Genomic DNA, 14,546 nt, shown 5'->3' with positions numbered 1-14,546 from the left:
TCTCTAGTGTTCCTTCCTAATCTGTAGGGATGTTTATTCTGCCTCTTAATCTGTTTGTTTGTTTGTTTGTTTTTTACGTTAACACGAAGATCTGATTCTTTTCTTTGTTCATTTATATTTAAAATTTGTTTTCCTTAACTTCTAGAAATAACTGTAGCTCCAGATAATCCTTCTAACTTCACAGCTCTGTAGTTCTCTCTTTTTCGTTCTATTTGTGTCACTTACTTGCTGGAGCTATGTCCTCCCCTACTTTTAATTGGACCTGCTATTTCCTTGGACTTTGCCGCTCCTGTGGTGCTCAATTTGCATTCTCCTTGCAACATTTCCTGTAGTGATGGAACTTTGTCCTAGACGTAAGTTTTGACTACTTAGTGTGGGACTTCATGGGACCCAGACTTCTGTCGCCCCTTCAGAGTTCACTGCAAGCTCTTTATGCTCATTCATTATTAAAGTATAAAACCCCTGTCAGTCTTCTGAAGTTTCCAGTGAGTACTTCTTGGCTCTTTGGGGTTCTCCAGTCTGTCTGATGTCCCTTGCTTCCCTCTGTCCTGCGCAGGTGTTGGTAAAAGCAGGTCTTAAAGTTGTCAGTGGTTACTCCTTACCCACTCATATTTTGTAACATACGGGAATTCCTTCTCACCTACTGTTGAAGACTATACCTACTGTTGAAGACTACTGTTTGGCTTTATTGTGCTATTTTTGGTTTCTTTTTATAGGCTGCTTTGAGGAGATTAACAAATTATGCCACTTCTGCTGTCATCTTCCCAGAATTCCCCCACACTGAATTCTTGACTCCAGTGGCTTTTCTTGCACTGAACAAGCCCACCCCAACTCAGTAATGGCACCGCCATCCACCACAGATGCAAATGTGAAATCTGAGAGTCACTGGTGCTGCCCCCTCTTCCTCACTTGTAATATCTAATCTGTCAAGACCTACTAACTTTCCGGCGTCTATAATGGAGCCATTCTTTCCATGGAAAATGTGTGCCATGCCCTGTGGCTACCCAGCCACACCATTCTCACATTTGGGAATCATCTTCCATTATGTACCCATTTCCCAGAGTGGAAGCTAGCTACTCCATTTTCCTGATTCTCATGGTATATAGTCACTGGCAATCCAATGCACTATTTGAGATTTCATTATGAGAGAGCTATGTGAGAGCCCAAGAAGCCATTTTCTGGCAAGGCTAGCCATAGAGGCTTTCAAGCTTTGGGGGATAAAAGTTGCATGACTGGTAGTATCTAGCAGTCCAGGTAGGTGATGCCCGTAGAGGTGTGTGGGACTACCAGAGCAGCTGTGGGTCTCCATGAAGCAGTTTCCTGGTAAGCGCTGAGCATCTTCCCAGTAGGATAACCTCAAACAGAGACTCTCTGGTCTTGCAGAAATACCTAGCACTCTTTAATAAATTGCTTTTCTATGTAAGCTAGCTGAAGTCGGTTTGCTACTGTGGTGGCAGGAATGCACTGATTTTTCTGCAGTTCCTGTTATGCACCAAGCACAGTGGCATGCTCTCCACTGATGATGTGTCTTTGTAATCTGTCCTCTCAATTAACATCTTCCCTCTCTTCAGAAAGCAGGAAGAAGAAAACAGTTCAGGTTTGGTTTTTTTTTTTTTTTTTTGGTCACCTTAATTGCTGAGTACTGTTTTTCACAGCAATGATTTTTCACTCTAAGGATGGGCCAACTAGAAGTTACTTTCTCTCTCCTCAAAGAGTTCAGCCCATTTCCCCATATCCAGAGTCCCATTTGGCATTTTAAAAAAAGCACAAAGAGGCTGAAGCTTCCTATATCTGGCATATATTTGCTTATTTTTTATGGAACCCATATTTTCTTGGGTTTTCTTTTACCCTCATTAAAACAGCTCCATCATCTCCTTAGCTGTGCTAGATTTTAAGTCCAGGACACAGAGGTAAAGTATAAAGTCATATAGAATGTAAAATACATTTTTAAGGAAACTTGGGGGAAATTAGAAACTTTTAAAGATCATGACTGTTTGGCTGGAGAATCTAAAATACAGTATTTTTCAGATCTCAGTCAAATCCCAGGAATGATGGAGTTTGACCTAAGGAGAGAAAAAGATCTGAGAATTCTGTTTCTGACGTCTGATCAATTTGTTTTGGGAAAATGGTACATCCTTCCTGATGCATTTGACGAAGAGCACTTGCTAGATTACTGCTGAGAACCAGAGCCATCCTGAGGGGGAAAGTTCTCAGGAACTTAGACACTAAGCATTGAGGAAGAGTGAATATTGTACTTCGAGGCTCAGCGTGGGACTGGATTATAATAATAGAACCCACAAGTAATATGCCCTCGTGGGATCAAGTCTCGATCCTGAGAGAGGAATGTGGCATCAAATCTGTCCTGTTCTTGTCATATTTTTAAAATCTCCAGAAAGATGTTTTCCAACCATAGCATTTCCTCTTTTTACAAACGAGTGCCCGTGTTTCCTTTCCTATCTTCAATAGCATTTGAGTCCACATTTTCCACTGCTTAGCCTGATTCAGGTTAGTATTTAAGTACATGTTTTAATGTCACTGTAGGACTTACTAATTTACCAAGTGCCTTTTTTCCCCTCGGAGAATGTATTATTTTGTATGTGGGAATATAAGTGTGAGGAAAGAATAGTTGCATTATCTCCCTCTGTTTTGCACATTTTCCCAGACATGTCAGTATTACTTAGCACCACATATGCTTAAAGTTCCTAATATTTATAAATAATTTCAAAAACAATTTGCTTACATTGCTTTAGACATTTTATAAATATTGTATTAATCTGAAATGCTTACCTTCACAGTATATTTAAAACAAATGCTGCAAAAATTGTCCTGTTACTGTTGAAATATTACAAACTAACTAGATTTGGAAAGATTATTAAAAGTAGTATTTATTTTTAAACTTACCCAAATGAAATAAAGCGTTCCTTGAAAGCAAAAATAATTGACTTGCTAAAGGAAATCCAGCACAATGCAACATGAATTTGTGTCCATGTGGATTAGAACTTTGCTATCTGGAAAGAAAAGATCTAGATAAAATGAAAAGAATATTTTTTCATCCATATTATATCAGTATAACATAGTTGCTTAAAACTGGTTTAAAGGACCAGCAGAAGCCTTGGAGCTTTTTTGTTTTTATGTTTCTAGACAACTTTCTTTTTTTTCTCCACTTTCTCAATCCAAATCTATAGTTTAAACCAATTCAACAAGTATTTACTGATCTCATGGCATAAGATAAAACAAAATCTCTGCAACCATTAAAAATAATGAATGAAGACTGTGGTGGTGGCAGCACAGCTCTGAATAATCTGAAAACCATTGAATGATACACTATTTTTTAAAAAGATTTATTTATTTTAGAGAGAGTGCATGTGAGTGGGGGGAGGGGCAGAGGGAGAGAGAGAATCCTCAAGCAGACTCACTGATGAGCCCAGAGCCCACATGGGCTCAGATTGGGATTCCATCCCAGGACCCCAAGATCATGACCTGAGCTGAGACCAAGAGTCCAATGCTTAACTGAATGAGTTACCCAGGCATCCCTGGGTATACTTTAAATAAGTGATTGCGTGGTATGTGAATTATATCTCAATAAAACTTTTTTTTGTTGTTTTGAGAGAGAGAGAGTACACAAGCGGGAGAAAAGAGGGGAGATGGAGAGAGAAAATCTTGAGCAGGCTTCTCGCCTAGTACAGGCTTGGTTGCATGATCCTGAGATCATGACCTGAGCTGAAATCAAGAGTCGGATGCTTAACTGACTGAGCCACCCAGGTGCCCCTTGATAAAACTGCCTTTTTTTTTTTTTTTAAGATCTTTTTTATTTATTTGAGAGAGAGAGAGAGAGAGAAGGAGAGCCTGAGTGGGGAGGAGGGGCAGAAGGAGAGGGACAAGCAGATTCCATGCTGAGCAGGGATCCCAAGGAGGGGCTTGGTCCCAGAACCCTGAGATCATGACCTGAGCCAATGTCAGATACTTAACCAATTGAGCCACCCAGGCGCCCCTCCTCAATAAAACTGTTCCCCCCCCCTTAAAAAAAGAACAAGGAGAGTTACATGGCCTTATATGAAAAGAAAACCAAGATATATTGTATAGATGAGAGGTGGGAGCAACAAGAGAAAAACACATATAGAATGATATTATTTTTGTAAAAAAAATACTAATTTCAGAAAGATAAATAAGAAACCTTCAACCATTACTTTTGGACAGCTGGAATGGGAAGTTTGTGTAGAGTGGCAACCAGGAAGTCTTACTTTTCCCTTTATATCCTTCTATGCTGTGTTCATGTTTGCCATGAGCTTGTATTATTTTCATAACTTTACCCCTTTATTTTTATAATTTTAAAGCTGAGTATTTTATTTGGTGCCATGTATCAGATGCTGAGCAATCTAATAATACCAGAACCCGCGTACACTGCCCAGTGATGGGACTGCCCAGCAGAGGTTTGTGGTGGAGAGGAGTCAGTAAATGATGATTGAGTCAGTGACAAAATGGACTGATGGATGGACAGGTGAACTGTAAGAGTTTTGTCATTTTATGGGATAACCAACTAACAATTATCTATTGCTGCTCTGAATAAGTATAAATATATAGAGTAGAAAGACACTGTTTAAAATAAATCCCTTCTTAGGGTGCCTGGGTGGCTTAGTTAGTTAAGCATCTGGCTCTTGATTTCAGCTCAGGGTCATGACCTCAGGGTTGGAGGGTTGGGCACATGTCAGTCTCCACGTTCAGCGTGGAGTCTACTTAAGATTCTTTCACTGCCCTCTCCTGCTGCCCCTACCCTTCTAAGATAAATAAATAAATCTTTAAAAAAAATAAATGCATCTGTCCTTTTCCCAAAGCATGCTCAGCGTATGGCTGTGGAGATAGAACATTTCATGTATTTAAGAAAAAATACAAGTAAAAGGCGGTAGGTATGAGAGGACTACATAACAAGGCATTCTTGTCCTTCTTGCTACCCTCATGGCTTGTGTTGCAACTCCTCAGCTTCTTGGGGCATCAGAACAGCTTGTGTCTTCTCCATTTCTTCCTATCTTATGCAGAGTGATGAGAAAGGACTAGGCAGTGAGGAAACTGAGAGGATAGACCAATATGAATGGGTGCAAAGGTTTGCATCAAGGGGTAAAGGATTATGGTAAACACTGTGTGGCACAAAGGTAAGTCTGAAGTTAAAACGTGAAATTGGGATAGCATTGCAGAGGACCTCTGTGGTTCACCATAACCCAAACTGCCCTCCTGGAGAAATGGGAAATCCCCTAATCTCCTACACAGGTATATATAGGGGCAGCTGCATAAGTTACCGTGCAGACACAGGAAAAAAGATAGTAGAATATTAAGCAGCAAGATTATTGGGACCCAGAGCTCAAACATTGGGCATAGATGATTGTCTTAAGTGACATGGCTTGCTGAGTGGCTTTACAAGGTAGCAGAAGTTTTCTTCTGGGTGATAATGGGATCCTTCCAGTAGGAAAGAATGAATTTCTGGGTGCCCTTTTGTTCATATCTGGCAGGTTTTTTCCATCCCTGCAAGCTGCTGACCATTGTTACCTCTATGGTCTGTTCCTATGATGAAAAAAAAGGGATGCATCATTCAGATGTTTCCTTTGTGCTGTTTGTGCACCTGTTAGGCTTGATAAAGCTGGAAGATAGTAGTTCCTGGCATTCGAGTTTCACTTCTGTCATTCTCCAACCTAACCCCTCTTCTCAGGCACAAGCACGTGGACCCTTGAGTAAAAGCCTAAGGTGTTCAAACTTTATCATGTAGACAGTACTACATAGTCAAGCTTTCCTGGGCATAGAAAGAAAGACAGTGTTCCTGGAAGGCTAACATGAGAGTTGGTACAAGTTGGGTGAAAGTGGGGAGAAGACTGGGACTTGGGGGAGCCCTTTACAATTACTTAGAATAAATCAGGTGTGAGGTGATGTGAAAGTGGGGGAGAGTGTAGTCTGATCCTTATCAAATGATGGAGAAAAAAGAATTCTGAATTCATTCATTCCTTTCCCTTTTACAAAATTCCTTTAGACCATACCCAGTGAACTATGCCTCCTAGTAGCTCTGCCCTTCTGTAGTCCCTTCCCTCCACACTGCATCTGGATGACCTTGTGACTTCTTTACCCAGTATTGTGGGCAGAAGTGAGGCTGTGCCAGCTCTGGACCTGAGGGTTAGGAAAGGCCTGGCAGCTTCTGCTTTTGTGTTCATGGAGAAGTCTGACCACCCCTCTGGGAGATAGCCCACACAGAGAGCCCAAATTCCTTCCAGTAGTGAAGCATTTATGAAAATGTGAATCCTCTAGGAGGACTACTAATTTGAGCCATTGTTTCCAAGGTCTATTCTATAGAACTTTCTATTCAATCACCAAATGACTTCCCAACTAGTGACAGTGAAGTTTCACTTCCTTTTTATATAATCATTAGTTTTGCCATAACCATCAGCTTTTGTTTTTACTTGCTACTCCTCTCCACATTTCTGGAAATGCCTACATATCATACAAACTTGTCCTGGGTGCAGCTTGTCATCTTAGCCAGTCCTGTGACTCCAACCACAGTGCTAGGCTCTGAAGACCATCTTCTGCTATCTCATATTTGGCCTCACAATAGACAGTTGTTCTCTCTCTAAGCTTGGCTCCAAACATGAAAACAGGGAATTTCCTTAATTCCACACACTAAAAGCTATGATGAGCCTGTGGCAATTCACAAGATTTATTGAAGGCTTAAAGACTTAAAGGGGATTATGACCAGAGAAGTAAAGGACTCATATTTGAGATGTGATCCCAGGCCAACTCTTCCACAGGAGTCTGTCCCATTCTCCTTGGTGTGGCTTGCCAGGATGTCGTAGTGCCATGATGTCATAGTGGCCTGCATCCAGGGGAGAACCCAAGTGTCTCTTCTGCCTGCAGCCAGGCTCCCACTCTGTCAGGCCCCAAGGGATGAAATTATTCCCTTGAGACTACTTAGTCTTCCACAGTGAATGAAAAAATGCACAGAAACAATGGAGAGAAAATGCTGGCACCACCTCCCTTGGAATACAGCTAGCTGATGGAGATAAAGTGCCTGTGGAAATGGACCTTGGAGCCAGTGGGCTGCTTGTGTGGTGGGCATAAGAGCAGCACTGAATTTACGCGATGCTGCCAGTTTCAGAGTAACTCCCATCTAGAGCAGGGTCACGAAGTTTCCTTACTTGTACCCTTTGCGAACAGTTAGATATTCCCTCAACTCATCCTTTTACAGAGAAGACACTCATTTCAATAGTCTGACTCTCTTGAAGGAGTCACTTTGTAATCTTCCTCATGGTGAACAGATTGAACTGATCACACTTTAGTTTTCTTTATTTTTAATGTGACCTGGTACTGTTTTTTAATCGCCCAGATTGATTTCTCAGTCATGTTCACCAGTGTCTTTGCTTACCATTACTTCTTAGATTCTATACATTCTTCTGAGTTTTTTCCCCCCCCGAACTAGATTCTTCAATTAGCTGTTCTTTCAGCAGGAATCTACGTGTAGGATTTTTACTTTGTCCTTGTGCCTGAATAATATCCTATCTGGGTATAAAACTCCACATTTATGATATTTTTCCTCAGGACTCTGGAGATATTATCTTCTAGATAATCTAGACTCTTTTAGAATTTATGGCTGCTCTTGAGATATGTGCTATTAATCTAATTGTTTATTTATAGTGAATCTGGCTCATTTTTTGCTTAATTTTTCTCTTTTTTGCTCCTTTTTCTCTTAATTTTCTTAGTTTCACTACAAAATTTCCATGTGTGATTTAACTTTACTTATACTGTACTTCTTTAATACTTATGTCTTTTACCAATTCTGGAAATTTCTGCCACTACGTTTTTAAATATTGCCTCTTTATTGTTCTTCCTGTTCTCTTCCTGCTTCTGTTAGAAATATGTTGGATCTTTTCATTTTATTTTCTATATTTCTTATTCTTGCTTTTATATTTCCCATCTCTTTTTCTTTCTGGGCTATATTTTCAGATTTTTTTCAGTTCTATTTTACACTTATTCTTTCTTCAGTTGTGCTTAATTTGCTATTTAATTCATTTACTGAGTTTCTGTCAAAATTACAAGTTTTTTTCATTTTTGTAATTTTTAAATCTTGAAGGGCTTTGAAATTTGGCATTTCATTTGAAAATAAACTTTGCTCTTTGGTCTGGTGTAGTGATTAAGACCCTATATTCTGGTAAATGGATTGAAAGTGTACCATTACCACCCCCACTCCCTGCAAAATCCTGCATTAAAATCCTACCCCCCAGTGTTGGTATTAGCACAAGGGGCTTCGGGGAGGTGATGAGGTCATGGAGGTAGAGCCCACAGGAATGCAATAAGTACCCTTGTAAAAGAGGCTCCAGGTAGTTCCCTTGCCCCTCCCACCATGGGAGGTTGCACTAAGAAGATTGCAGTCCATGAACCGGAAAACCAGCCTCACCAGACACTGAATCTGTCAGCACCTAGATCTTGGTCTTCCCAGCCTCCTGAACTGAACTGGAAGAACCAATTTCTGTTGTTTATAAACCCCCCAGTCTATGCTATTTTGTTATAGCAGCCTAAATGGACTAAGACATTTGTATAAATAATGTCCTTGTACAAATTTCAACTCTGCCACTTTTTTTTGTGACCTAGAGGAAGTTATTTAGCCTTTTTTGTCCCAGTTTTCTCTTCTTTAAAATGGGAAAATACTAATACCTCATAATACAATGTTGCTGTGAGGATTAAATGAGCTACTATTTTTTTAAAAAAATATTTTATTTATTTATTTGAGAGGGAGAGAGAGAGAGACAGTGTGCAAGTGAGAGCTCAAGAACCGGGAGGAGAGAAGCAGGCTCCCCATTGAGTAGGGAGCCTAAAGCAGGGCTCAATCCCTGGACTCTGGGATCATGACCTGAGCTGAAGACAGCCGCTTAACCGACTAAACAAGCCAGGTGCCCCCAAATGAGTTAATATTTGCAAAATATTTGCAAAATGAGTTAATATTTGCAAAGCATTTAGAAAAGGGCCTAGCAGGTGGCCAGTACTGTACTATTATCATCAGCAGCACCAACATTATTCACAGTAGCTTGCCTTTTTGCATTTCTCATTCCTGTGTTTTAATTACTCCTGTTACAGTTTTAATAATTTTAAAGATCTTTTCTTTAGTAGTCACTTTCTAAGTTCCATTCTGGTAACTCCCGTTATCGGGTCTAATCTTTTTGTATCTTGTGTCCATTGCCTATACCTCACACAAAAATTGTTACTTGCTTATTCTTTGACTTCTTATCATGGGCTCATCTGCAGTGAGCTTGTCACACCCTTGCCACATAGGCGTGTCTCTGTTCCCCAGTGCGGGTTTTGCATTTACTCGTGCCAAGGGGTATCTCTGTTTCCTAACCAAATAGGATAACATGGATAAACCTTGAAAACGTCATGCTAAGTGGAATAAGACAGACACAAAAAGACAAATATTGCATAATTCTTCTTATCTGAGGTACCTAGAGTAGTCGAATTAATAGAGAAAGAAAGTAGATGAGCTGTTACCAGGAGCTGAGGGAAAGAAGACAAGGGGGTTATTGTTTAATAGGTACAGTTTCCGTTTGGGATGATGATAAAGTTCTGGAGATGGACAGTGGTGATGGCTGCACAATAATGTGAATGTATGTAATGCCACCAAATTAGATCCTCAAGAAAGGTTACAATGGTAAATGTTATGGCATGCATATTTTCTAGTTTTTTAAAAGCAAGGGCTCATTCCAAGTCTGAATGAGTATCAAGCATGGAGTTTGGATTTCTTAGGGGAATACATATTATTGGATTTGAGGGTCTTAGGTTTTTGAGGTCTTAGATCCAACACCTTGCCTCCCCCAAAATGAGACCTCATGTTTAAATGAGCTTTAAGCCCAAGCCTCCAGGTTATCAGGTATCCATTCAGGTCACCACTCTGACTTCAAATTTTCTTTTTTAGGCATATTTTAATTCCCTTCCAAAACTGTTTCATACAGCTTTTATAGATGTTTCCAGTGCTTTGGAGATATGTTAGCTCTCCATCTTACAGAACCCCAGTAGACTTCTTCCTTCACATAACATGATTTTACAACTGCCTTCCTTCTTGCTAGTCTTCCTGACCTCTCAGTATTTCCTTTCATTTTTTTCTTATCAGATTCTCCCACTTCACATCAGTTTCTTTCCTTCTTTGGTAGCTTATTTCGATCCTACAGAGTCCCATATGCGCTATGTCAACCCGCAAAGATAAATAGCCCTATTAATTGGTCTTCTCCTTTCATTGAGACACCAAGGCATTTATACCAAGAGCCATGCATATTGGGTTGATGCAGGAAATTTTCACTTTAAAATCAGACTTTGATCCTGTAGAAATATTGCCAGGTATCACTCCTCTTCTCTCTAGTGAGTATTTTAGATTTAATCATTCTTTATGATAGCTATTGATGTGTTTGTCATATTTTTCACTGCATTCGTGACTATGATGAACTGTGCTTTGAAAAATAGCCTTGGTTGGCTACACTGTCTTGAGGAAGAGTACCCAGACAGGCTAATGCAAAGATTCAGACCTCCTTGGCAGATATATTCCTACATTGAAGACAGGAACATTAGGCCAAACAATCTTTCTACTGTAGCCATTACTATGCGCATCTTCTTTGCTCTGACTCCTAACTCCCTATGTAACCTCTTAGAGACCACAACTCCTTCTACAGAACAGAGGCCTGTGTAGAAAGGACAGTCTGTAGGCATGATCCTATCAGGTCACATAGTGTGAATTTTCTCCCTAAAACCTAGTAAATTAGAATTTGGCATCATAAAAACCACAATATAGACCTCACTAAGCCCTTGCTTTTAAAAAACTGTAGAAAATATGCATGCCATAACATTTACCATTGTAACCTTTCTTGAGGATCTAATTTGGTGGCATTACATACATTCACATTATTGTGCAGCCATCACCACCGTCCATCTCCAGAACTTTATCATCATCCCAAATGGAAACTGTACCTATTAAACAATAACCCCCTTGTCTTCTTTCCCTCAGCTCCTGGTAGCAACTCATCTACTTTCTTTCTCTATTAATTCGACTACTCTAGGTACCTCAGATAAGAAGAATTATGCAATATTTGTCTTTTTGTGTCTGTCTTATTCCACTTAGCATGACGTTTTCAAGGTTTATCCATGTTATCCTATATGTCAGAATTTCACTGACCCTTTTTTTAATATATTGAATTTTATACACTTTTGCTCGAACTCTCCTTTGCCTTTTAGCAAAAGAAAGACTTGGGAAACACATCATCTTCACATGAAAGGGAATTTTTATTCTGAAATATGTAAGCTGCTTAACTTATTAGGTGAAAATCTGAGGGTACTGACCTTCACAAGTAGGGGAGCTGACTAGTCTAACAAGAAAATGATGTCTTTGGCGGCCACAGCTTGTCTTTAATCCATCTCTGCCCTCCCCGCAACCTTGGGATATTGTGGAAGGTTGCGGTCAAGTCTTGGTCATCCACACCTGGACAAAGTTTCTTGTTACTGGTACTTGTCTCTACCTTACTTCCCCTCCTCCCACTCACCTCCAACAGACTCCTCATTGGTTCTGCTCTATGCCTTTCAGCCACTTCCCTTTGCCTAGGCTCAAGGCCCCATCTCCTTAACCTGACTTATAGGGTCCCACATAATAGAACCCCATTTTACCTTTCCCGATTCAGCCAAACAGGACATGACTAGAATAGTGATGTCCTATTTTCCTTCTTTGTCTTATTTCATGCTTTTGTTTTCAATGAAAATGCCTTCCCCCAAGTGTCTTTCAAAATTACAGCCCTTAAATAAAGCTTGTCTCAAATATCCACCCTGTCTAAGAAATGCTTTCAAATCCTAGCTTCATATGATCGTTCTCTCTGTGGACTCCCCCAAAAGTTTTTATTTCTACCTCTCTTATGGAATCTATCAGATTATCTTTTAAATTATAACACATTTGTCTTAGTGCCTCAAACTTAACAAGCTACACATTGTTTAAGGAAGTTACTGTGTCTTGCTTTCCCACAACACCTATTACTATGACTTACATGAAGTAGGTTCTTTATAAATACCTTTCTTCTACCATTTGCTTGTTGACTTAGTGCAGATCTGTGGTATTGCAATCTAAAATCAATCATTGAACCAGCTGTATAACGGGTGATGTCTTTTGAGTCCCTGTGGAAGAAAGAGGAAGGCAGGACAATGAAGTATGGGAAATATATCTGAGTAGTGGACTGGTTTCCATTGCTGAGTATTTACCCAGAATAAGTAGAACATTGATAACATTTTGTTTGCCTCTTAGTTTTTGTTTGTTGCAATGTTGTGAAGACATGTAAATGCAAAGGACCTTAAACTCAGATGAAAAATAATGTGATATGTAAATGAAAAGAAGAACCTAGATCTTAAATAATTCATTCTTCTTATTCTAATAGGACATGGAGCAAAATCACTTTACTCCGATGATTTCTGTAACTCCAAATGTCCAGTGTTTCTTTATTTTATTTTATTTTATTTTATTTTATTTTATTTTATTTATTTATTTGACAGACAGAGATCACAAGCAGGCAGAGAAGCAGGCAGAGAGAGAGGAAGGGAAGTAGGCTCCCCGCCAAGCAGAGAGCCCGATGCGGGGCTCGATCCCAGAACCCTGAGATCATGACCTGAGCCGAAGGCAGAGGCTTTAAACCACTAAGCCACCCAGGCGGCCCCAAATGTCCAGTGTTTCATGATGATAATGATTAAGCTACTGTAGAAAGAAACAGCTTTTCTAAGAAATTTTAGAAATTTAGAAAAAATAAACACAATCTTAAATTACTGCCTTTCGTAGCTAATTCTTGACTAATCATCTATAAAATATAATATTGGTTCTAGGTTCTTTGCTTGATGATTTTTAAATTACTTAATATTTATAATATTTAAATCAAGTTTAAAGTTTCAGGGGAAAAAAGTGGTTTAATGGTGGGCTTTTGTTCTCTAGTGAAAATTGTCATGCTCAGTGTTTAGAAAAACAAATTATAAATACTGATTTTGAATTGAGTGATACCTATTTGGGGGGAGTAAAAAAGCAAATTAGAAATGGGGAAACAGTTAAGGAGTTACTAATGAAGCAGGTTGCAAATTACGTCTTTCAGTTATTCAGCTTAGGAGACACTGGATGGCAGAGCCACTGGCTATTGTTTTAGGATTCTTTGAAGAGAGAAGTCCTGAAGGACTGAGGAAAGAAAAATTATGGAGTTCACTTATTTTTTAAAAGGGACAAAGAGAGGGGCGCCTGGGTGGCTCAGTTGGTTAAGCCTCTGCCTCCGGCTCAGGTCATGATCCCAGGGTCCTGGGATCAAGCCCAGCATTGGGCTCTCTGCTCGGCGGGGAGCCTGCTTCCTCTTCTCTCTCTGCCTGCCTCTCTGCCTGCTTGTGATCTGTCTGTCAAATAAATAAATAAAATCTTTAAAAAAAAAAAAAAGGGACAAAGAGAGACCCCAATAACTAAATATTAATTTACTTAACTTTAATTCCGAAATGAAGATTATAGATCAAATCCTCAAAAAATCTACTTGTGGTACTGACTTCTCCAGGCGCCCAGGATCCTGTAGAGGAAGAGTGTGGCTTTATGAAACTCAGTATGTGTCAGACAATTTTAATTTCCTTCCATGACAGGATGACGGGATATGCAGCTTGGAGGCAAGCAACAGAGGCCATTTATCTGTCTTTTACTCAAGCTTTCAATTCTTTTAAACACGTGATGCCCAGCAGCCCTCTAGGAAAATAAGTCAAGCACCATGTTTCTCAAGCTTCAAGCCCTGGAGAATTCTATGAGAACTTTTATGTGTAAAAATAAACATTCTTGTATTAGATTATCTTTTTGAAAGTATTCTACCAGTTAAAAGAAAAATACTAACTTCTGTTTTGCAATAAAAAGAAATTGTAATCGAAAGATCTTCATATGGAATGGAGTTTCTTAAGTCAGTGCTTTTCAAAACGGTTTTGGGTCCCCAGATGTAATTTGGAGGCTGTATTGCCAGGTCGCAGCAGGATTCGGATGGTACAATTAAACCGAGGTACTGAGAGAGTTACTGAAAGGACTGTTTACAAAGGGGGAGGGGTCAGGACAGAGCAAACAAAAAGGATGGTGCAGCTGGGAACAGCTGTTACCAGCCCTGATCTGAGGGGGTAGGGAGAGAAATTACCAGAACCTGGAGAGGACAGCAATATGGCAAGACCCACCGATAGGAGGTCTGGACATTGGTAGGTAGGGGACACAAGTTATCCTGCCATGCACAGCTTGAGGCGGTTGTCTGGACCCATGAAGTTTTATGCAGATTTGGGGATATATGTGTGACTGTGTCTCTTCCTGCAGAGGGGGCCCATAGATTTTATCAACAGTCTACAAAATGGGTCCCAAATGTTAAGAGCGATATTTTTAAGTGATGGAAATAAAATTCAAACTGACTTTGTTATATTCCTGAGCTTGATGGTTTATAGCCCTTGTTAAGGATCTACAAGGTACAAAGCACTAAATAATATTCTATCACTAGATACAAATAAGCCAGGAGAAGTTT

The 14,546-nt window shown here is 39.7% G+C and overlaps 1 long non-coding RNA gene across 1 annotated transcript in view; it reads right to left on the bottom strand.

Moving 5' to 3' along the window:
* The window catches only part of LOC116867886, a 34,448-nt gene extending 22,295 nt beyond the window's left edge, over nt 1–12,153 (bottom strand). The window contains exons 1-2 of the long non-coding RNA XR_004382679.1: nt 12,039–12,153; nt 2,902–3,008 (exon numbers count right to left, since the gene is read on the bottom strand). This is a non-coding gene — a long non-coding RNA (uncharacterized LOC116867886). The remainder of the gene's footprint in view (nt 1–2,901; nt 3,009–12,038) is intronic.
* Nucleotides 12,154–14,546: the final 2,393 nt, after the last annotated feature.

This window comes from Lontra canadensis, unplaced genomic scaffold, assembly GCF_010015895.1.
Source record: "Lontra canadensis isolate GAN:19392208 unplaced genomic scaffold, GSC_riverotter_1.0 scaffold13, whole genome shotgun sequence".
NCBI lineage: Eukaryota > Metazoa > Chordata > Mammalia > Carnivora > Mustelidae > Lontra > Lontra canadensis.
The sequence above is the reverse complement of the archived record's forward strand: the minus strand, read 5'-3'. Positions and strand labels throughout refer to the sequence as shown.